We start from the raw sequence: 25,043 nt of genomic DNA, 5'->3' as shown, positions 1-25,043 counted from the left end.
GTAACATCACATCACGCAGTCCTCCTGGTGGCTGTTGGTGAAATGTGTCCGCAAGACGCCTCAGTTGTTAATGATAAATGTCAGCAGTCATGGATACATCGTGTGGAAGCAATTCGTAGTACACCACACCGTCGCTGTTCCACCAGATGCAGAGGATTACCTTTTGTGGATGCCCGCAGGTCTTTGTACAGGGAGCTGCTGCTTGGTTTGGGCTCAACTATTCCTTTCTTTTCCCTATATTAGCATAAAGACACATTTCTCGTCACCAGTAACGATACAGGATAGGAATGGTAGGCGTTGTTCACGAGCCAACTCATGAGGGGCAAGCAGTGATGCACATATGGTCAAGTGTTGTTTCTTGTAATTGTGGCTTAGCGCATGCGTTACCCGATTTTGGACCCTTTCCCATGGCATGCAAGTGTCGCACGGCGGTGTAATGATCACAGTTAACCACACTGGGCAGTTCTCGAGCACACTGACGCGGATCATTGCGGATTAGTTCATCGAAACGCTAAGGTCTTCCTGAACGTGGAGAGACGCTAACATCAAAACGGTCGTACGTGGTACAAATGTTAATGACTGCCTCCGCCGCTGTCACCCTCTATTGAACAGAAGAATGTGCGGAAATGTTCCGAATGCTCCGCTCGGCACTCCATTTTCTTGCGTCCACAGCTCCACTCACTATCTCCAAATGACAAGATGACAATATGTAAATGCCGGTGTGGCCGAGCGGTTCTAGGCGCTTCAGTCTGGAACCGCGCGACCGCTACGTTCGCAGGTTCGAATCCTGCCTCGGGCATGGATCTGTGTGATGTCCGTATGTTAGTTAGGTTTAGATAATTCTAAGTTCTAGGGGACTGATGACCTCAGATGTTAAGTCCCATAGTGTTCAGAGCCATTTGAACCATTTTTGAACAATATGTAAATTCAAATAACAACACAGAGAATTACAAAGAAAAAATGACAATCTATAAATACACTCTTAGTAACCGGAATACCAACACGCAAAACAAAAACGCTACGAACCTATGCACTGGCCTAATATAATCTCTGTTCCTTCCCCACTAAATGGTTCCTGTGACAAGACAAAAAGTTGCAATTTCAATAATGTCTCAGGTAAGACAGTCCCCCAAGTAAAAAATTTCCAGTCATTGAGTCAGGCCAAAGTATTTTGGAGATTCCCTAGGTTGTAACGCGAATAGCAGAACTGCAAGTTACGTCGTAAGTTTTCTCACTTATGCTTACCTTCGCCCCTCTCCCAGCCAAATGAAATATTGACCTATAAGGGGCTGGATCTCTAACAACTCGCTCTACTCCATGAATCAGGGAATGGAAGGTACAAAAAAAGTAAAGAAGAAAGTGAACCAGCTCGGTGATTGATTGGCTGGCACGATTGCAGCAGGCGGCGAGGGCGACACCTGGCAGCGGCGACGGTGCCGTCGCGACGGGCGAGTAGTGAGAGGCTGTACTTTTCGGCAGGGCAGACTCTTCGGCGGCTGGCGAGTTGGCCGACGACCAGGAGTTGCCGCCCGCCACGGTCTCGCCCCTGCCTCCGCCTCCGCCGCCGCCGCCGTCGCCGTCGCCCACACCCCTGGTCCTGGCCGACGTCGCCGCGGACGCTGACCCGGCGGCCGAACTCCTGCCGGGTCTCTCTGTTGTCCGCCGTCCCGGCCTAACGGAATTCGGCAGGGTGAGTACACGCCGTCTTCCGAAGCGGCTACGAAATTTGTTATCAAGTTGGTGGATATGGCCATTGATCTTTAAATTGGCGTGTGTATAGAGAGGACAAAATAATACATTACGAATTTTTTGTTTGTGACCAATTTCACTTCCTAGGCGAAAATAAAAGGCAAAAAGTAATTTGGTATTTTAGGCTTGGAGGGAATGTACTCGAAAATAGGAAACGTAAAAAGTGCTTCCAAATAAAACTTAACAGGTAATTAATGTTCTGAAGAACTGTAGAATCAACATTTGTAATAATCTGAAATTTTGCAATATACTCCACCACCACGCACTAATTGTGAAAAATGGAAACTGTTGTTACTATATAAGCTGAAGAAGCTTTCAACTCACATACATCCTTGTGCAATAAATACCACTTTTTGGAAAATAAGCTGTACACAGTACGCTGCCAGTATATTTTCGAGAAATGTTGTTGTTGTTGTGGTCTTCAGTCCTGAGACTGGTTTGATACAGCTCTTCATGCTACTTTATCCTGTGCAAGCTGCCTAATCTCCCAGTACGTACTGCAGCCTACATCCTTCTGAATCTGCTTAGTGTATTCATCTCTTGGTCTCCCTCTACGATTTTTACCCTCTTCGTGCCCTCCAGTACCAAATCGGTGATCACTTGATGCCTCAGAACATGTCCTACCAACCGATCCCTTCTTCTAGTCAAGTTGTGCCACAAACTCTTCTTCTCCCCAAATCTATTCAATAGCTCCTCATTAGTTTTGTTATCTACCCATCTAATCTTCAGCATTCTTCTGTAACACCACATTTCGAAAGCTTCTATTCTCTTCTTGTCGAAACTACTTATCGTCCATGTTTCACTGCCATACTTGGCTACACTCCATACATATACTTTCAGAAACGACTTCCTGACACTTAAATCAATACTCGATGTTAACAAATTTCTCTTCTTCAGAAACGCTTTCCTTGCCATTGCCAGTCTATATTTTACATCCTCTCTACTTCGACCATCATCAGTTATTTTGTTCCCCAAATAGCAAAACGCCTTTACTACTTTAAGTGTCTCATTTCCTAATGTAATTCCCTCAGCATCACCCGATTTAATTCGACTACATTCCATTATCCTCGTTTTGCTTTTATTGATGTTCATCTTATACCCTCCTTTCAAGACACCGTCCATTCCGTTCAACTGCTCTTCCGAGACCTTTGCTGTCTCTGACACGAGAAATATAATTCAAAAATGTTCAAATGTGTGTGAAATCTTATGGGACTTAACTGCGAAGGTCATCAGTCCCTAAGCTTACACACTTTTTAACCCAAATTATCCTAAGGACAAGCACAAACAACCATGCCCGAAGGAGGACTCGAATCTCCACCGGAACCAGCCGCACAGTCCATGACTGCAGCCCCTGAGACCGCTCGGCTAATCCTGAGCGGCAGAAATCTATTTAAAACACCCCAACAGTCGTCACTATTCTATCTGTTTAAATTACGTACATTTGTTTAATGTTTTTAAATTAATATTTTGCGTTTTAAAATTATGGTTGTTTTGTTTGTCAGTTTACTACTCCATATATGTATAGTTCGTTTCCTGAAGATAATATGTAACTCATTATGATATAAGTTAATTACAATAATGATAAACAGTAAAGAAATGCTTAAAACATAACATTTCTTTACACCGTGCACAGAAAATAAACGCAATCTTTTCACATGTTATACAGTACATGACAGAGAAGACAATTTATGAGCCAAATTTAGCAGGATTTCAAACTGTAGTGAGTGGTTCTCTGAATAACCTGATTTGTGTCAAGCATATAAAGTCTGGTAAGCGTTGGCGAAGAGTATTGATAATATACTAATGACTGCAGATTGAGTATATTGTTTATCAAGTGGACACTGGCATCGTAGTGATTCAACAGGACTAGATCCGAAAGCCTTCTCAGAAAATTCTTCCAATACTGCAAGCTGTGCACGTCCCACGGTTGTACAAGTGCAGTCAAGTGGTTTAGGATCACCAGATGAAAAAGTTCCTTGTCGTCACGTACGATGTTCTAACGGTTCTTTCACAATGGACTCTAACAATAATACAGACATTTCTCCCTCATTGTGCAAGGAAACATCTTTCAAATACCTTCTAACCTAGTTAGTCATTTGTTTACCAGATTTAGATACTGTCACAAAGACATTTGTGTCTTCAGAAATCGTCGGCCAAAACTCACCCTTAGTTTCTTTTAAAACCCAGAAAACACCGGTGGCCCGTGTGAAAAAAAGAAAAAGCTCCTTTAGAGCCTCGTACCTGAGGGCAAGAAGAAATGGTTCAAATGGCTCTGAGCACTATGGGACTTAACTGCTGAGGTCATCAGTCCCCTAGAACTTAGAACTACTTAAACCTAACTAACCTAAGGACATCACCCACATCCATGCCCGAGGCAGGATTCGAACCTGCAACCGTTGCGGTCACGCGGTTCCAGACTGTAGCGCCTAGAACCGCCCGGCCACCTCGGACGGCTACCTGAGGGCAGGAAACACCTGGTGATCCAAAAGAACTCGATGGCACAGTTACAGCGGTGAAACGTATACGGTTTTCGATGTTGGAAGAACTTCACGAGAAGATTTTCAGATCTAGTTCAGTTGAATAGTTAAGATGTTAGTCTCCACTTGAGAAAAAATATAATGAAGCGGCAGCCGTTAGGACATAATCAATTCTCCTTGCCAAGACTTGCAATGTACTAGAATATGCTTGATACAAATTAGCATACTCAGAGAATCATCCGTGACGGTTTGAAATCATGCTCAATTTTGTTTTATGTTATCGCCGTCGTGTGTATTACTTGAAGAAATTTCACTCATTTTATGTGCGTGGTGTAAAAAAACGCAACTTTTTTATGATTTACTTACAGATTATCATTTTGTGATTATTATATACCAGAACAATGAGTTACGTACTATTTTCATACGTATGTGAAACGGTGAATTAAGAAAAATGCCATGAAGGTAAATTGTAAAATAAAAATTTAAAATATAATACGAATATAAGTAAAACAGGTGATTAGAATAGATATGAATTTTGACATATTATAAATAGATATATTGTAAAGCAAGGGTGATAACATTAAGAGTGCAACGGGAATTCCACTGTTACAACCAAAGGAGAGAACGGATATATGGAAAGAATACATTCAGGGGGAAGGTTTGTCAGATGTCATAGAAGAAGAAACAGAAGTCGATTTAGAACAGATAGAGGATTCAGTATTAGATTCAGAATTTAAAAGAGCTTTGGAGGAGTTAAGATCAAATAAGGCACAAGGGATAGACCACATTCCATCATAATTTCTAAAATCATTGGGGGAAGTGGCAACAAAACGACTATTCACTATGGTGTGTAGAATGTATGACTCTGGTGACGTACCATCGAACATTCGGAAAAGCATCATCCACACAATTCCGAAGAGAGCAGAGCTGAGAAGTGCGAGAATTATTGCACAACCAGTTTAACAGCTCATTTATCCAAGTTGCTTGTAAGAATAATATACAGAAGAATGGAAAAGTAAACTAAGGATGCTCTAAATGAAGATAAGTTTGGTTTTAGGAGAGGTAAAGGCACGAGTGGGGCAATTCTGACATTTCATTTAGTAATGGAAGCACGACTAAAGAAAAATCAAGACACGTTCATAGGATTGTCGACCTAGAAAAAGCGTTCGACAGCGTAAAATGGTGCAAGATGTTCGAAATCCTGAAAAAAGTAGGGGTAAGCTATAGGAAGAGACGAGTCATATACAATATGTACAACAGCCAAGAGGGAACAATAAGAGCGGACGACCAAGAAAGAAGTACTCCTATTAAAAAGAGTGTAAGGCAAGGATGCAGACTTTCACCCCTATGTTAAATCTGTACATCGAGGAAGCAATGACGGCAATGAAAGAAAGGTTCAGGAGTGGAATTAAAAGTCAAGGTGAAACGATATCAATGATACGATTCGCTGATGGCTTTGCTATCCCGAGTGAAAGTGAAGAAGAATTACATGATCTGCTGAATAGAATGAACAGTCTAATGACTACAGAGTATGGGTTGAGCGTAAAACGAAGAAAGACGAAGGTAATGAGAAGTAGTAGAAATGAGAACAGCGAGAAACTTAACATTAGGATTGATGGTGATGAAGTAGACGAAGTTTAGGAATTGTGCTACTTATACAGTTAAATAGCCGACGATGGACGGAGAGAGGACATCAAAAGCAGACTAGCAATGGCAAAAATGGCATTCCTGCACAAGAGAATTCTACTAATCTCAAATATCGGCCTTAATTTGAGGAAGTCATTTCTGAGAATGTACGTCTGGAGTACAGCACTGTATGGTAGAGGAACATGGACTGTGGGAAAACCTGAAAAGAAGACAATCAAATAATTTGAGATGTGGTGCTACAAACAAATGTTGAGAATTGGCTGGAATGGTAAGGAACGAGGAAGCTCTGCGCAGAATCGGAGAGGATAGGAATATGTGGAAAACACTGATAAGGAGATGGGGCAAGACGATAGGACATCAGTTAAGATATGAGGGGATGACTTCTATGGCACTATTGGGAGCTGTAAGCTGTAGAGGGCAAAAACTGTAGAGGAAGACACAGATTGGAATACATTTTCCAAGAATGGTATTTCAGAAATCAGCTTTTTTTTACACAGTGATGTTTGGGCCTTGAAGGCTTCTTTAATTTACAGTGTAACAAAAGCCTTCATTTTCCAAAATTAATAAATGGTCGTGGTGGAGTATTTTCCAAATCTCAGATTATTCCAAAATTCGATTATGCAGTCTTCAAGAACATTAATTACATATCATCTTTTATGTGAAATACACTTTTATATATCATTGTCTCGAAGTATTCCCTCTGAATCTGAAATTCCAAATTACCTTTTGGAGTGTGTTTGACCGCTTGAAATTGAAACTGGCACAAAAAAAGTTGTCTTGCAGTATTTGGCCTTCTCTAAACTTCCGCCAAGTTTCACCAAGATCGGTCATTGACACGTAGGAATGTTCCCTTGCCAGTTACCATACAGGCCCCCAACGGAAGATAAGACAGAGAAGGCCGAAATACTGAATTCGGTATTCTGGAACTGTTTCACCACGATAAACTATAACACGATCCCTCTTTTTAGTCACCACAGGGATGTCGAAATGGTAGATATTTAAATAATGAACTGAAAAACAACTACAATCGTTTTGTAGTGGAAAGGTATCAGGACTGGACGAGATCCTCTTAATTCAAATGCTTCCCTTCTAGCAGCAGTTTATCGCAGTTTGCCAAAACAACGAGGGGTAGCTACTAATTGGAGAAAAGCACAGGCCATTACCGTTTTCAAGAAGGTCATACAAAGAGGCATATAATTATAGACTTAGATCGTTGACGTCAGGATGTTGAAGAATTAAGGAATGCGTTTTATGCCAAAGAATTATGATGTTTTTGGAGAACGAAAATCTCCTCAGTAGAAATAAACATGGATTCCGCAAAAAGAGATCTTGTGAAGCTTCGCTCTCTCAGTTCCTCCAATAGATGGACAGAGTTTTAGACAACGGTGGTCACATTGTTACCGTGTTCCTTAACTTCAGCAAGGCACTGATGCCATCTCACGCTGCTCATTACCGAAAAATGTACGAGAACCCCAAGGAGGTGTGATAGAAGCGTACTGTTTGCAGTGTATATCAGGCGGAAACAGTGTGTACCCAGATGCTAATGGACTAAGTGATCATGATGCGCAATTAATGGAAACAAACAGATGGCACCTTACAACCCTTGGGCAGGTTCATACAAAATAGTCAGGCTTTATGAGGAAAACAGGGTACAATGTTTTAAGAGCAAGCAAGCTAAAAGTGGTGGTATGGAATGAGATGTACGGGGTGAATTTTTGCAACGTGTACAAACTCCAAGGAATGATCGATGAGAAGATATGGAACAAAAAAGGCCTATCCGGTCGATGCCCTGGTCGATGTGGACGTGTGAGGCAGAACAAACTACGGCGCCTACCCGCATGCGATGAGGCACATGGAAACCTCTTTCAGCGTATACTGTAACTGTGGCTTCATGGTACAGCTCGTATTAGACCGCAGTCTCTGTAACAAAGTATGACAGAATAAAGGTATCTAGCATGGAAAGCAGGAATTTCCGGACATAAGTTCATTAGATCTTTTTTCTTCCGTATCCTCTAATCGATCAGTCCCTAGAGTTTGTAAAAGGCGGAAAAATTCATCCCGTATATAGCAGGAGACGCTAATGCCATATTCAATTTATTCCATAGTAAATTTGCGTCAATATTTAAGAGTTGCTTATCTAAAATGATATCCAGAAGATCCAAAAATAAAAAAATAAAAAGAATTCGTGGAAAAATAACGGTACTAAAATCTCCTGTAGAGAAAGAGGGACATTTCTGTAATGGCCAGAGTAAGTTTAGATACGACATTACTTGCATACTACAAAAATTACCACAGTATTTTAAGGAAAGGCATTCAAGTCTTCAGAAGTGAGAATGTCATGACATAAATAAATAATGCCGACCCTGAAATTAAAACAAACTGAGCGAGGGGAAAACGATTGTCTATATGCCTCCAAAGACTCCTAATTTCTCTCATCTTATCTTTATAGTCGTTACTTGAAATGGCGGCAGCAGAATAGTTTTCCAGTCAGCATCAAATGCCGAGTCTCTAAATTTCCTCAGTAGAGTTCCCCGAATTGAATGTCGCCTTCTCTTCATGGATTTCTACCATTTGAATTACCGAAGCATCTCCATAACATTTGCGTATTGTGCGAACCTACCGGTGACAATTATAGCTGTTCGCCTCTGAACTGCTCGATTTCCTTTAATCCGACCTGGTACGAATGAGGATTCAGGGCACTCGAACAGTACTCAAGTAGGTCGCACCAGCGTCTTATATGTCTCCTTTACAGATGAACCACACCTTCCTAAAATTCTCCAAATAAACCGATGTCGGCCTTTCGCCTTCTCTATCACAGTCCTCACATGCTCATTCCACTTCCTATCGAACGTTTAAGTGAAGTGACTTTGTTAAACAGGGCACCATTAATACTGTATGCGAAAATTATGGGTGTGTGCCCTCTACTCATCCGCACCGTTGATGTCTCGGAACATCGATACTGTCGATGACCTCCTGAATGGCTGTTTTCAGCTCAGCAATGGTTTTGGGGTTATTGCTCCACACCTTGTCTTTAATATAGCCCCACGAAAAAGCGTCGCATGTATTCAGATCCGGAGACTATGGCGGCCAATCCAGACCCATGCCAGGGGCGTCTGCGTCCTCAAAGTACTCTTCCAGGACATAAAAACCTCTCGCGCTTCGATAGGGTCGAGCTCCGTCTTGCATGAACATCTTGTCGAAATCAGGGTCACTTTGGGTAATGGGGATAAAATCATCTTCCAAAACCTTTATGTTCCGTTCGGTGGTCACCATGCCATCATGTAATGTCGCACCCATTATTCTGTGATTGGACATTGCACTCCACACAGTCACCTTTGGAGGATGGAGAGACTTGTCGTTCGCGAAATGCGAATTCTCAGTCCCCCAAATGCGCCAAATTTGCTTATTGACGAATTTGTCCAAATGAAAGTGAGCTTCGTCCCTAAACCAAACCATATTCACATCAAAATCCTGTTCGTTAATTCTGTGGAGAATGGTGGTCCTGGGGCTTAATGACTGATGAGTTTGAATTTTGCATCAGAAGAGATGCAGGTCTTCAACGGCAGTTTGTCGCAGTGTCTCCCGGTTGATGCCCACCTGTTGTGCATCTCGTCTGATCGATTTCCTGGGATGACTTGAAACACCGCGCGTAACTTCTCGGTTTTCAGGCGTTTCCATCCACGACCGACATTGCCAACACTGTCATCACAGACACTACCCGTTCTCTCAAACTTGCGAATCAAATTCTTGATTGATACCATACTTGTACGGGTTGTCTTCTGCTTGAACTCGGTCGCAAACTATTTTTGAGCCGCAGTTGGGCTGTTATTGCTCACATAGTTGGCGCCATACTTTCAGGCACGCTGTACCGAGACACTTTTAAGTGGAAATGTCCGACAAAAACAAGGCTCGTACGAATGCACATACTAATTTCATCATGCCACACATACAACCGTGCAGTTTTAACGTCCTAATGGAAATAGTTCAGGAGCTATGACTATTTTATTTCACTTAGTTCAATAATTGTCACCCTGCATATTCAAAGCTAGCTGCCATTCATCACACCAACTAGAAATTTCGTCTAACTCATCTTGTATCTACACACTGTCACTCTACTTGGACACCTTACCGTACTCCACAACGTCAAATCACTGCCCTCCCCGTTCATCAAATTATTTGTACATATAGAGAAGAACAGCTATTCTACCACACTTCACTGGGGCACTCCTGACGATATCCTTCCCTTTGATGAACACCCACCCTCGAGGACAACATACTGGGCTCTATAGCTTAAAAGGTCTTCGAGCCAGTCACGTATCTATGAACCTAATCCATACGCTCGTACCTTCGTTGACAGCCTGCAATGAGTGGCTGTGTCAAGTGGTTCCCGGAAAACTATAAATATGGAAACCACCTGTTGCCCTTCTTTCATAGTTCTCAGTATATGAGAAAAGAGCAAGCTGAGCTCCAACGATCGATGTTTTATAAAATCAAGCTCATTCGTGGACATAAGCTTTTCCGGTCTCAAAAAAATTTACTATATTCGAACTGAGAATATATTCACGGATTCTGAAGAATACCGTAGTTTGGGATATCAGTTTGTAATTTTGCGGGTCCGTTCTTTTACCCTTCTTATATACAGGAATTGTCTGCGCTTTCTTCTAGTCGCTTGGGAAATTGCTCTGGGCGAGAGATTCACGTAAATGCAAACTAGGTAAGGGGCCAGCGCCGCAGAGTATTGTTTGTAAAACCGAAATGGGATTCCATCCGGACCTAGTGACTTATTTGATTTCAAATCTTTCAGTTGCTTCTCTATGCCAGGGATGCTTATTACTACGTCGTCTGATGGTCAAATGACGGTATGTTTCTACGATTCCCCTGCGTGAACGATTTCTTAGACGAGGAATTTGTAACATCGGAATTCGTTGTGCTATCTTCAAGTGCCACATCAGGTGGTCAACCAGGCACTGGATGGAAGCCACAGACCCGCTTACCGACTTTACATAGGACCAGAATTTTGTTGGGTTCTCTGCTAAATATTTTGCTAAGACTGACGGTGGTATTTGTTGCATGCTTCGCGCATAGATCTTTTCACGCAAGCTCGAATTTCTACTGACCTTTGCTTGTTGTCACTTGCGCGTTCTCTTTTGCCCTGAGAGCAATAGTCTCTGCTTTCTCAGCACCTTTCGAATTTCGTTGTTAAACTATGGTCGGTCTGTTATATCCTTAATCCGCTTACTAGGCTCATGACTTCCCAAACCAAGTTTTATAGTCTGCTAAACTTTGCCCATAATTCCTCTATGTTCATCTTACTGGAGCTGAGTGACGTCAATTCATTGTCTACCTGAGATGTTAACAGTTGCTTATCTGCTCTTCCTAGCAGAAAGACTCTTCTTGTCTTCTTCGCCGATTTATTAACTTTCGTGATCATAGTTGCTACAACGGCATCATGATCGCAAGCCCCCGTCTCCATACCGACGCTGTCAATAAGGTCAAGCCTATTTGTAGCTGCAAAATCTAAGGTATTTCCATTGCGTGTGGGATGTCGAACCAGCTACTCAAGACACCGATCAAAATCCGCGTTCAAGAGTAGTTCGCACGTTCTAGTTTACAGATGATCAGCATAGATAATCCTTGTCAGAGATAAATTTTCACTATCTATTCTAGCCTGTCAAAGAAAAAACTTATCTATCGGTTTTGCAGAACCGCTGTCCGTGTATCATTAAATTTCATGGTTTCATCTTTCCTGTCAACACAGGGTGTTATTTGTACAGGTACAGATAGTGTGACCATTGGTAGCTTAATATACTACTGGCCATTAAAATTGCTACACCAAGAACAAATGCAGATGATATACGGGTATTCATTGCACAAATATATTACACTAGAACTGACATGTGATTACATTTTGCCGGCCGGACTGGCCGAGAGGTTCTAGGTGCTACAGTCTGGAACCGCGCGACCGCTACGGGCGCAGGTTCGAATCCTCCCTCGGGCATGAATGTGTGTGATGTCCTTACGTTAGTTAGGTTTAACTAGTTCTAACTTCTAGGGGACTGGTGACATCAGAAGTTAAGTCCCATAGTGCTCAGAGCCATTTGAACCATTTTTTACTACATTTTCACGCAGTTTGCGTGCATAGATCCTGAGAAATCAGTACCCAGCACAAACACCTCTAGCCGTAATAACGGCCATTATACGCCTCGGCATTGAGTCGGACAGAGCTTGGATGGCGTGTACAGGTACAGCTGCCCATGCAGCTTCAACACGATACCACAGTTCATCAACAGAAGTGACTGGCGCATTGTGACGAGCTAGTTGCTCAGCCACCATTGACCAGACGTTTTCAACTGGTGAGAGATCTGGAGAGTGTGCTCGCCAGGGCAGCAGTCGAACATTTTCTGTATCCAGACAGGCCCGTACAGGACCTGCAACATGCGGTCGTGCATTATCCTGCTGATATGTAGGGTTTCGCAGGAATCGAATGCAGGGCAGAGCCACGGGTCGTAACACATCTGAAATGTAACGTCCACTGTTCAAAGTGCCGTCAATGCGAATAAGAGGTGACCGAGACGTGTAATCAGTGGCACCCCATACTATCACGCCGGGTGGTACGCCAGTATGGCGATGACGAAAACACGCTTTCAATGTGCGTTCACCGCGATGTCGCCAAACACGGATGCGACCATCATGATCCTCTAAACAGTACCTGGATTCAGCGGAAAAAACGACGTTTTGCCATTCGTGCACCCAGGTTCGTCGTTGAGTACACCATCGCAGGCGCTCCTGTCTGTGATGCAGCGTCAAGGGTAACCGCAGCCATGGTCTCCGAGCTGATAGTCCATGCTGCTGCAAACGTCGTCGAACTGTTCGTGCAGATGGTTGTTGTCTTGGAAACGTCCTCATCGGTTGACTCAGGGATCGAGACGTGGATAAGATGCCTGTCATCTTGACTGCTTGTGATACGAGGCCGTTGGGATCCAGCACGGCGTTCCGTATTACCCTCCTAAACCCACCGATTCCATATTCTGCTGACAATCATTGGATCTCGACAAACGCGAGCAGCAATGTCGCGATACGATAAACCGCAATCGCCATTGGCTACAATCCGACCTTTATCAAAGTCGGAAACGTCATGGTACGCATTTCTCCTCCTTACACGATGCATCACAACAATGTTTCACCAGGCTACGCCGGTCAACTGCCGTTTGTATATGAGAAATCGGTTGGAAACTTTCCTCATGTCAGCACGTTGTAGGTATCGCCACCGGCGCCAACCTCGTGTGAATGCTCTGAAAAGCTAATCATTTGCATATCACAGTATCGTCTTCCTGTCGGTTAAATTTCGCGTGTGTAACACGTCATCTTCGTGGTGTAGCAATTTTAATGGCCAGTAGTGTATGTACCCACATCAGTGTGTTAGTTATTTTTTCTCTGTCTTCCGGGAGACACATAACATAATTTTGTACCTAATGTTTTCTCCGCGGTCATAACTGCACCGTGAAGTGGACTGTACCTGTTGGTGCAGACAATCCGTTCTGCTTCTACGCATCCACACTTCAATACGTGACCTGCTACCCAGGGAACATAAAAGTTAATGGTTTGCTCGTGTCACGCAATCTTGTAGGTAATAACCAACGTAACGAAATACTACTCGCAGTAACTATGATTATTAACGTCTAAATGAAGTAAATACCTACGTAATATTGTTCAGCAAACTGTCCTCAGTCACCCTGCATATTTCTATCGCGTCTGTATAAAGCAGTGTATAATAGTTTCTCAATGTAGAAAAAATTTTCGTTTCAGAAAACTTTATGATTTCTTAACTGAAGAGCTACTAGCGACAGGCGTCAATGCATTGTCAGATTTTATCTCAGACAAAGATTATATCTGTGGATCAAGCGTAAACTAGACCACGCCCATTTTATCCAGTATATAAGTCGCTTTCCGACGTCCGACACGCCAGTCGGCAACACTCGGTGAAGGTATCCAGTGCAGCTATGATAGGAACGTTAGGAACCGAAAAGTATCTTGTATGTTATTTTGAATTGTACAAGGTGACCGAGAAGTCCGTTAAGACTTGAAGATGCATTATTTCGCGAATTAAGGAAGGCAGAAAAGAAAAACTTGTCAAACATGAAGAATTTACGAGGGGTTTTACTGAAACCAAAAACGAGTGCATGGTGTGGTTTGGGTTTATCACAATAACCGTGATCTGGCCCTTTTTCACCGAGAAATGCGGGCTGCAGCTTTCCACACTGCACGCGTAGCGGGTGCAAGATATGCAGATATACAGTCAAGCGCTAAAGAAACTGGTATAGGCAAGCGTTTTCAAATACAGAGATTTGTAAACAGTCAGAATACGAGGCTGCGCTCGGCAACGCCTGTATAAGACAACTAGTGTCTGGTGAAATTGTTAAATCGGTTACTGCAGCAATGACAGGTTACCCAGATCTATGTGAGTTTGAACGTCGTGTTAACTCGACACACGAGTGATGGGACGCAGCATCTCCGAGATAGCGATGAAGTGGGGATTTTACGTTACTACCATTTCATGACTGTGTCGTGAATATCAGGAATCCGGTAGAACATCAAATGTCCGACATCGGTGCAGCCGGAAAAAGATCCTGTAAGAACGGAACCAACGACTACTGAAGAGAATCTTTCAACGTGACAGAACTGCAATTCTTCCGCAGATTGCTAAAGATATCAATGGTGGGCCATTAACAACTGTCAGCGTGCGAACCATTCTACGAAACATCACCGAATTGGAGCCGAAGGCCTACCCGTGTACTCTTGAAGACTGCACGACACAACGCTTTACGCCTCACCTGGGTCTGTGAACACCGACACTGGACAGTGACTGACTGGAAAAATGTTGCCTCGTCGGACGAGTCTCGTTTGAAATTCTATCGAGCGGATGGACGTGTACGGGTATGGAGACAATCTCATGCATCCATGGACCCTGCATGTTAGCAGGGGACTGTCAAAGCTGGTGGAGGCTATGTAGCCGTGTTGGACGCTTGCAGTTTGAGTGGTGTAGCACCCTTGATACGTCTATATACGACACTGACGGGTGACTCGTACGTAAGCATGGTGTCCGATCACCTGCATCCATTCATGTCCATTGTGCATTCCGACAGACTAAGGCAATTACAGCAGGACAATGCGACACCACACACGTCCAGTATTTCTACGTAGCGGCCCCAGTAACACTGTTCTGAGTTTAAACACTTTCTCTGGCCATCAGACTCCCCACAATGAACATTACTGAGCATAGCTGGGATGCCTTGCAACAAGCTGTGCAGAAGAGATCTGCACTCCCTCGTTCTCTTAAGGATTTATGGACAGCCCTGCAGGATTCATGGTGTCAATTCCCTCCGGCACTACTTCAGACATTAGTCGAGCCTATTCAACGTCGTGTTGCAGTTTTTCTGCGTGTTTGCGTGGGCCCTACACGATATTAGGCAGGTGTACCAGCTTCTTTGGCTCTTCAGTGTATTACAGAATCGCATCGTCCCCTAACGTGGCTGATATACACCTGCTGGAATGGAAGACTTCAATGGAGGATGACGCTCCACCTCATATTCCTGCATGTGTGACCGACCTCTTGCGTCCATCGTTTGGTAAGTATCGCGTGCTGAGCTGCCACTTCTGTCGTGTTTCGTCTCCCAGCTCTCCAGAAGTCAATCCGTGTGACTATTGGTTGTGGTGTTACCTGAAATCGGAGGTCTAATGGCGTTGTCCGGCCTCATTAGGGATGCTAAAAGATGACATATGACGGCAGTTTCTCACAGTAACTACTGATTTGCCCTACAGTGCTGTTCACAACAGGTATTGTTGATTAATGACGGCCCACATGTCGAGCATTAGTTATTGTCCTGCTAATTGTTGCTTCAATATCATATAAAACGCCATCTTTTGGGCGTCTCCTCCACATCTTTTCTTTCAGGGAAACTCCAATTTTTACCTTGTACTGACATTACTCCGTGAAGAACTGAATTTTCAAATGTTTGCGTGCTTTTGTGTCACCCTGTATGTTGATATAAACATGCCCTATTTACAATTTCCGTTAGGAAATCACAAAATATATCGTTTTCGCTCAGGATTCATACGCCGACTGCAACGTTAATCACTGAACAAAGGTACACTGATGAATGCCTATGAAGAATTGCAAATATTATCATATTCTAATCCTTTTCTTTAAAATCAACTACGCCACAAATGGATGGTTGTGAAGGAATCACAACTAGAAACGAGGAAACTGTAGGATGTTCCACATCTGACTAGCGAAGCACGTCACTTAAACCTGGAGGTCGTCTCTCTGCAAGTCTGCTCCTCTCGATGCCCCAATAACTAGCAGTTTCTGAACCTTCGTTTCCCGACAAGCTCCCTCAATCAGTGGTAGCGTTAGCTATTCTGGAGCCACCGTATACACCAACTCCTTTCCCAGGTCTGTGCTACTAATTTCTATATCAACTAGTGATTGTACAATGAAATAAAATCCCCCCAGGTGACAAGCTGAAACAAAGCTTCTCGTCGCCTGTTTGCAATGATATGGGCCTCTTATAATAATGAGAAATTTATAATAATGAGAAAATACACAATGGAAGGGCCTGTCTGCGATTTTTCCTTCCATATTTAGACTGCTGCAGCGTAGTTTCTTTAGTAAGGGAGAGCAGTCTCCGATGGTAGTCGTTGCCTCTGAATCCACGCGTTTTGTGGCGCCTTGACGGCTAAGGCATTTACGCCCCCACAGTCGCCTTTGAGGTCCGCTTTCATGTGGCCACAAAAGCGTCGGTGCCGAGTTTCTCCTCCACGACATGGATTTTTCTCTTCACCAAAGGAGCTCGTAACACCGGAGAATAAGGGTGGGAGGCAAAATTTCATAGCCCAAAGAAGAAGTGCGTAAAACCGTGTCATATCCGGCCAGCTAGGGAGTTGTGGAGGAGCCAGGACACCCTCTTGGACAGCTTCTTATAACATCCTCAGATTTTGTCACCATACTCCTGTGACTGTTTATCCCTGAACGAAAGACGAAGTTCTTTTCGAGGAGCGCTGTTGAGAAAATTTAGAGAACGGGCATCTAAATCTGACTGCAGAACGATATTACTGACGCCAACAAACATTTTGCGTAAGACCCACGAAGGTTCGATACGAGAAATTAGCTCTCATACGGAAGCATATAGACAGTCGTTCTCCCTCGCTGTATTGCCAAGTGAAAAAGGGAAGGAAATGACTAGTAGTGGTAAAGCGTAACGTCTGCCAAGCACAATAGGTGGCGTACGGAGTATGTATGTAGATGCAGATGGAAAAAGCATTTTATATTATTTTACTCGATTGCGATTGGGTTTTAGACTTTTTCGGAGTCGCGAATCCTCATGCTTTCACTGCTCTCGTTGCTCCTCAGTCTCTGGCCATAGTGATACATACAACATTAGTCCATCATGATAACCTGGCTAAAGAAGGCACCTGGATTGGCTTGACACACAGTTCAATATTTCTAATGATGTTACGTTACAGAGGGCATTTTATATGAGTATCAGAGGTCGTGTAACTTGGCGACTGGTGATCGTGATATTTAGAGAGTGGTGCAAAATGCATAAAGGGCATCCATGGCTGATTTTCAGTTTGCGCTTTCGCCCTGATGATGGTACGTCGATGTTCTACCACTGAACCCTCTTCTTCCACTCAGTTCTCCACAGAGATATGACTTCCCGTTTCCGTTTCGTCATTCAGACATCTTTTCCGACCCTGCAAGAGTATGCACAACGTAGCCATTGTTTTATACATTCAGGTGACAAAAATAACGGGATAGCGATTTGCACATACACAGGTAGAGGTAGTCTCGCACACAAAGGCTATAAAAGGGCAGTGCATTGGCTGAGCGGCCATTTGTACTCAAGTGATTTATGTGAAAAGATTTACAACGTGATTATGACAGCACTAAGTGAATTAATAAATTTTGAATGCGAAGTTGTCGTAGGAGCTAGGTGCATGGGACATTCCAGTTCGGAAATCGTTAGCGAATTCAATATTACGATATCTACAGTTTGGAGGTGTACTAAGGATACCAAATTCCAGGCTTTGCCGCTCACCGTGGACAACGCAGTGGCCGACCACCGTCACTTAACGACAGAGAGTAGCGGCATCTGCGTAGAATTGTCAGTGCTAACAGAAAAGCAAAACTGTATGAAATAACCGCAGACATTAATGTGGGACGTACGACAGCAACGGCTGACGCAAGTGCCTTTGCGAAGACGCATGACATCACCTGCAGCGCCTCTTCTGGACTCGTGACCATATCAGTTGGACCCTAGACGACCGGATAAACGTGGCCTGATCAGATGGGTCTTGATTTCAGTTGGTAAGAGCTGATATTAGGTTTCAAGTGTCGTAGAGACACCACGAACCCATGGACCCAAGTAGTCAGCAGGGCACTGTGCAAGCTGATGGTGGCTCCATAATGGTGTGGGCTCTGATTTCATGGAGTGGACTGTGTCCTCAGGTCCAACTGAACCGACCATTGACTGGAAACGGTTATGTTCAGCTACTTGGAGACCATTTGCTAGCATTTATGGACTCCACGTTCCCAAACAATGATGGAATTTCTATGGATGACGATGCGCCTTGCCACAAAGTCTCAAATGTTCACTATTGGTTTCAAAAACATTCTGGACAATTGTAAGGAATGACTTGGCCACCCATCGAACATTTGTAGGGCATAATAGGGAGGTCAATTCGTGCATAAGAATCCTGCACCAGAAAGACTTCATTAATTATGGGTGGCTGTAGAGGCAGCATAACTCAATATTTCTGCAGGGGACTTGCAATGGCTTGTTGAGTCCATATCACGTCGAGTTGCTGCACAATGTTGGGCGAAAGGAGGTGCATCACGATGTTAGGAAGTGTCCCACGACGCTTGTCACCTCAGTGTGTGTTGGCGAAATGTTGCTCTACATTCTACATTCACATGATCTCTGTTTGCGGAATCCAGGAGGACCTGCAGAGGATTAATGCATGGTGCGACAGCTGGCAGCTTTCCCTAAACGTAGATAAATGTAATATAATGCGCATACGTAGGGGCAGAAATCCATTCCAGTACGATTATGCCATAGGTGGTAAATCATTGGAAGCGGTAACGACCGTAAAATACTTAGGAGTTACTATCCGGAGCGATCTGAAGTGGAATGATCACATAAAACAAATAGTGGGAAAAGCAGGCGCCAGGTTGAGATTCATAGGAAGAATTCTAAGAAAATGTGACTCATCGACGAAAGAAGTAGCTTACAAAACGCTTGTTCGTCCGATTCTTGAGTATTGCTCATCAGTATGGGACCCTTACCAGGTTGGATTAATAGAAGAGATAGACATGATCCAGCGGAAAGCAGCGCGATTCGTCATGGGGACATTTAGTCAGCGCGAGAGCGTTACGGAGATGCTGAACAAGCTCCAGTAGCGGACACTTCAAGAAAGGCGTTACGCAATACGGAGAGGTTTATTATCGAAATTACGAGACAGCACATTCCGGGAAGAGATGGGCAACATATTACTACCGCCCACATATATCTCGCGTAATGATCACAACGAAAAGATCCGAGAAATTAGAGCAAATAGGGAGACTTACAAGCAGTCGTTCTTCCCACGCACAATTCGTGAATGGAACAGGGAAGGGGGGATCAGGGCTTGCGGAGTATAGATGTAGATGTAGATGTAGATGTACATGTGCAACTACACAGCATGGATTCTTGCAGCGTTGTTCGCCTGCGAATACAGATAATTCCTGCATGACACTCTAGTTTTTTAACGGGATGCGCTATTTTGATTTGGCTGCTGTAGCGACAGGCTTAAGTACTGTGTCAAAGGGATTTCAACATTCCAAATTGTACCTCTATTGCAAACGTATACCTTGAAAGATAAATACAACGTAATTACATAATTTACACTTTTGGACACCATAATTAAAACTTTATGACTATCCATCGCAAGTTTCTATCTCCGACGAAGGAGAAGTCACCTTTGATCGAATGTCTAAGCATAGGCGGCTCCGCCCCGTAAGCAATATATAGTGAAATTTCCTGATTCTTCTATCACTGTTTTGTAGAAACGGGTTCCTATTGATAAACTAAACATTATGGATGCTCTACGGTATTAATTTACTTATATGAACGCTTTACGGCTTAAAAAAACAATCACCAGATTACAAATGTTAAATGGTCGAAGTCAGTTAAGTATATCCCTTCTCCCAAACTTCACTTAAGACCATGATGTGTGTTCTGTTCAGTCCTTTCATATTGCTTTGTATTCAGTGCATTCCAAACTGTTATATATTCATCTTCCAAACAGTAAATCTACAGAGGTGTGCTGAACAATAAAGCTTCCGAATTGCTTACGTGAAAATTCTTAAAGCTTTTTAAATAAAAAAATTTCGTTGTTATTCTACATCTTTATTCTTCATTTCTACATACCTACATCTACATCTACATGGTAACTCTACAGTTCACACTTGAGTGCCTGGCAGAGAGTTCATCCAACCATTTTCATACTACTTCTCTACCATTCCACTCTCGAATAGCGCTTGGGAGAAAGGAACACGTAAATCTTTCCGTTCGAGCTCTGATTTCTCTTATTTTATTACGATGATCATTTCTCCCTACGTAGGTTGGTGTCAACACAGTATTTTCGCATTCGGAAGAGACAGTTCGTGATTGAAATTTCTTAAATAGATCTGGCCTCAAAGAAAACCGCCTTTGTTTCAGTGACTGCCACCACAACTCGCGTATCATGCCAGTGACACTCTCACCCCTATTGCACGATAAGACGAAACGAGCTGCCCTTCTTTCCACTTTTTCCATGTCCTCCATCAATCCTACCTGGTAAGGATCCCACACCGCGCAGCAATATTCCAGCAGAGGACGTACAAGTGTAATGTAGGTTGTCTCTTTAGTGGGTTTATCGTATCTTCTAACTGTTCTGCCAACAAAGCGCAGTCTTTCTTTGGCCTTCCCCACAGCATTAGCTATTTGATCTTTCCAATTTAAGTTGCTCGTAATTGTAATTCTTAGGTATTTAGTCGAATTGACAGCCCTTAGATTTGTGCGATTTATCGTATATCCAAAATTAAAATATTTCTTTTAGTGCCCATGCGGATGACCTCGTACTTTTCAGTGTTTAGTGCCAATTGCCACTTTTTTCTCTAGATCATACTGTAATTGGAAATGATCATCTGATAATTTTACTAAACGGTAAATTACAGCGTCATCTGAAAACAATCTAAGGGAGCTGTTCAGTTTATCACCTACATCATTTATGTAAATCAGTAACAGCAGAGGGGCTATGACACTACCTTGCGGAATACCAAATTCATTTCCGTTCTACTCGATGATTTACCGTCTATCAGTACGAACTGTGACTTCTCTGAGAGGAAATCACGAATCCAGTCACACGACTGAGACGATACTCCACATGCACGCAATTTGCTTAATAGTCGTTTGTGAGAAACGGTATCAGAAGCCTTCTGGAAATCTAGGAATATGGAATCGATCTGAGATCCCTTGCCGACAGCACTCATTACTTCATGGTAATAAAGAGCTACTTGTGTTGCACAAGAACGATGTTTTCTGAATCCGTGTTGGTTATGTATCAATAAGTCATTTTCTTCAAAGTGATTCACAATGTTCGAGTACAGTATATGCTCCAAAATCCTACTGCAAATTGAGGTCAGTGATATAGGTCTGTAATTCAATGGGTTATTCCTATTTCCTTTCTTGAATATTGGTGTGACGTGTGTGCTACTTTCCAGTCTTTAGGAACAGACCTTGACTGCTAAGAAAGGCGTTATTGTGTCTGCATACTCTGAGCAACCTGATTGGTATATCATCTGCACCGGAAGACTTGCTTTTCTTAAGTGATTTGAGTTGTTTCACAACACCCAAGATATCTACTTTTATGTCACTCATGCTAACAGCTGTTCTGGTTACGAATTCTGGAATATTTACTTCGTCTTCTTTCGTCAAGGAATACGGAAAACTGTATATAGTCACTCCGCTTTAGTGGCACCTTCATCCGTAGTATTTCCATCGCTATCGCGCAGTGACGGTACTGACTGTTTTTTGCCACTGGTGTACTTTACATACGACCAGAATCTCTTGGGGTTTTATACCGTATTTTATGCTATGTTTCATTGTGGAAACTATTAAAAGCATCTCGCATCGACGTCCGCACTAAATTACGAGCTTCCGTGAAACTTAGCCAGTCTTCTGAATTTGGTATGCTTTTTTCGTTGCTTCTGCGACAGTGTTCTGACGTGCTTTTTCTACCATGGTGGATCAATCCCGTCTCTTATTAACTTACGCGGTATGAATCTATCTATTGATGTCTCACCACAGTCACTCTGAGGACGAACAGATTTCTTTCAACGGCCGGCCGGTGTGGGCGAGCGGTTCTAGGCGCTACGGTCTGGAACCGCGCGACCGCTACGGTCGCAGGTTCGTATCCTGCCTCGGGCATGGATGTGTGTGACGTCCTTAGGTTAGTTTGGTTTAAGTAGTTCTAAGTTCTAGGGGACTGATGACCTCAGAAGTTAAGTCTCATAGTGCTCAGAGCCACTTGAACCATTTCTTTCAACGAAAGACCGGCTTTTTGATACCTTCACTGTAGAATGTTTAACTTTGTTGCCAGAGCAACGACCTCAGGTCTGTATGCACCGCTTAATCAGTGTCAAAGTGAAGTCTTCAAAGAAGTTCTTTAAGTTTCGAAAACAGATGAAAATATGATGGGGTCAAGTCGGGATCGTATGGAGAATGACCGATGACAGTGAACCCAACGAGTCGGATTTCTGTAGATGTGGCAGCGCTCGTGTGTGGCCTGGCCTTGTCATGTTGAAAGAGATGGTACTCCATGTGTGGACTGTTGTAGACTTGATTACAGAACTGTGTTTCTCACGCAATGTGATAGTTACCTAACACATCACCTTACTACACACTACAATCCTGGGTCGTCTAACGACATAGGGTTGCAACTCGACTCAAAGAGACGGTAAAGTCTACTGAGTAATATGCTTGATATGTAATACCTCAGCGGGAACAGAACACAACATACAAATTTGGAAGCTAACTGTTTTATTCGATTTCTATGACATAATCCAGCCATTCTCCAACATTATGGTATTTATTTTATTTGAGCTATATGGCCAGTTTCATTTAAACTGTTTTAAAAGCGCTATTTGCTTGATTTACAGCACGTAGGTTCCCTCTTATGTTGAGTATAATTCTTTGCTGACGTTATACGCATCGCCTACCACCTCACTGCAACGCGCGCGTGCGCGTACACACACACACAATATATATATATATATTTTGAGAAAGCCGTTGGCGAATGAATGTCCCTTCGACTGCAGAGGCTATGTTCCAAATTTAAGCAGTGGCTGTGTTCGAACACGTGATCCAGGAAGTTTTGAATAGTAATTATAATGAATTATAATTAATTATGTATGTATGATATTCTGTGTATTCAGTGTTAAAGTTTTCTGGTATACCCAATTTATAATTATTTAAAGTTTTGATTCAACTTTTTCATGTTTTATGACCTAGGAGTATCGAAATTACTATTCAAAACGTCCTGGATACCGTGTTCGAACACAGCCGCTGCTTAAATTTGGAACATAACCTCAGCAGTGGAAGGGACTTCGCTTTCCAACGGCTTTCTCAAAGCGGGCGGAGGAGCGAACGAAGTTTCAGGGTAATCCTTTGCTCTTCGGGTGCGATACTGTCCCTAAAAGACGGAAGTATCAGTAATGAACAACAGAACGAGGATGCAGAAGACAATGGAACCCATTGCATTAATCACTAGTAAGGTGTATCCAGACGAATGTGACTAAATGGAAAACGGTCCTGATGATCTCTCTACTGGCAAAAATTACTGACTAGCCCTCCATTCGGATCTCCGGAAGGGGACTGCCAATGGGAAGGTGACTATGAGAAATAAACTGAATAAACTACGAAAGATAACGATCTACGACTCGCGGCGTGCGACTTATGAAGTTTGAACATGGTAAGGAAGCTAGAAAATCTCAAAAGGGAAATGCGAAGTCTAGGTCTAGATATATAGGGCTCACTGAAGTGAAATGGAAAGAGAACAAAGATTTCTCGTCAGACGCCCATAGGGTAATAAGAACAGCAACAGAAAATGATGCAGCAGGAGTAGATTTCGTTATGAATAGATTGGTAGGGCAGAGAGTTAGTTATTGTGCACAGTTGAGCGACAGAATTGTTCTCGACAGCAAATCAACACCGACAACAATATTTCGTGTATAAATACCAACGCCGCAAGCAGACGATGAAATATCTAAATGGAAATGAAAATCTAGTAGTCATGGGGAACTGGAACGGCGCATCTCCTACCTCAGTTCTAGTTTGTAGCCTGGTTACGTCTCTCTGTATACCAGTTTTATCCTGATAAAGCTTATTATGTTAAGACCTCGTTTTTTCTCTTAAAGACGGGACCAAACATGGTTACCGATCACAGCGGTTGCCATCACTTCCTCGTCACCCTTCACCTGTCGTATTATTGCTCATATGCACTCTTCGTCCCGTCTCGCGCTGGGCTTCGCCTGAAGTGACGAGCAAAAGGAGGAATAGGGGTTAGGGGCGCTACTTTGGTAGTGTGCGACAAATGGGATTTTCGATTGAGGAGGGAGGTGTGCTTTCGAGGGAAACTCCCCGTCGATCCCCGATCTCATTTAGTGGTGAGAGGGCCCACTTGATACCCCGTCAAAAACTGAACACAGATCAAGCATGAAAATTGGAAGAAGGTGTAGTGATGTGTGGAGAAGAAGCAAAATAGAAACACTGAATTCTCAAAGGACAAGTGCGTAATAGAGCTATAAAAACAGCTATGGCGTCACGTTTAGGCGGTAACGCTAGTGGAGCGTAAAGCAAGCGAGTCGCGTTCAAAGCTCGTCCCTATATTTTACTCCGCTGTTCGCTGTATTCGACTCTGTGTCTGTGTCGTGGGGACCTATAATGATTGTTGAGTCTACACAATTAATCTAGTAACAGCCGAAAGAAAGTGGCTTTCGAATGGGAACCGAAAACATTTGAAGACAAGGCAACGTGTCAACCGAATCCTCCACCGGAAAACGCGGCATTAGTGACAGTAAGTGTGTCATAC

The 25,043-nt window shown here is 43.2% G+C and overlaps 1 protein-coding gene across 1 annotated transcript in view; it reads left to right on the top strand.

The window, feature by feature from the left end:
• Positions 1–1,557: 1,557 nt before the first annotated feature.
• LOC126475151 (dipeptidase 1-like) overlaps positions 1,558–25,043 on the top strand; it is a 159,773-nt gene continuing 136,287 nt past the window's right edge. Inside the window, exon 1 of the mRNA XM_050102767.1 lies at positions 1,558–1,690. The gene's annotated coding sequence lies outside the window, so the exon portion shown is untranslated. The remainder of the gene's footprint in view (positions 1,691–25,043) is intronic.

Source organism: Schistocerca serialis, chromosome 4, assembly GCF_023864345.2.
Source record: "Schistocerca serialis cubense isolate TAMUIC-IGC-003099 chromosome 4, iqSchSeri2.2, whole genome shotgun sequence".
NCBI lineage: Eukaryota > Metazoa > Arthropoda > Insecta > Orthoptera > Acrididae > Schistocerca > Schistocerca serialis.
This window is presented reverse-complemented; position numbering and strand designations above follow the sequence as displayed.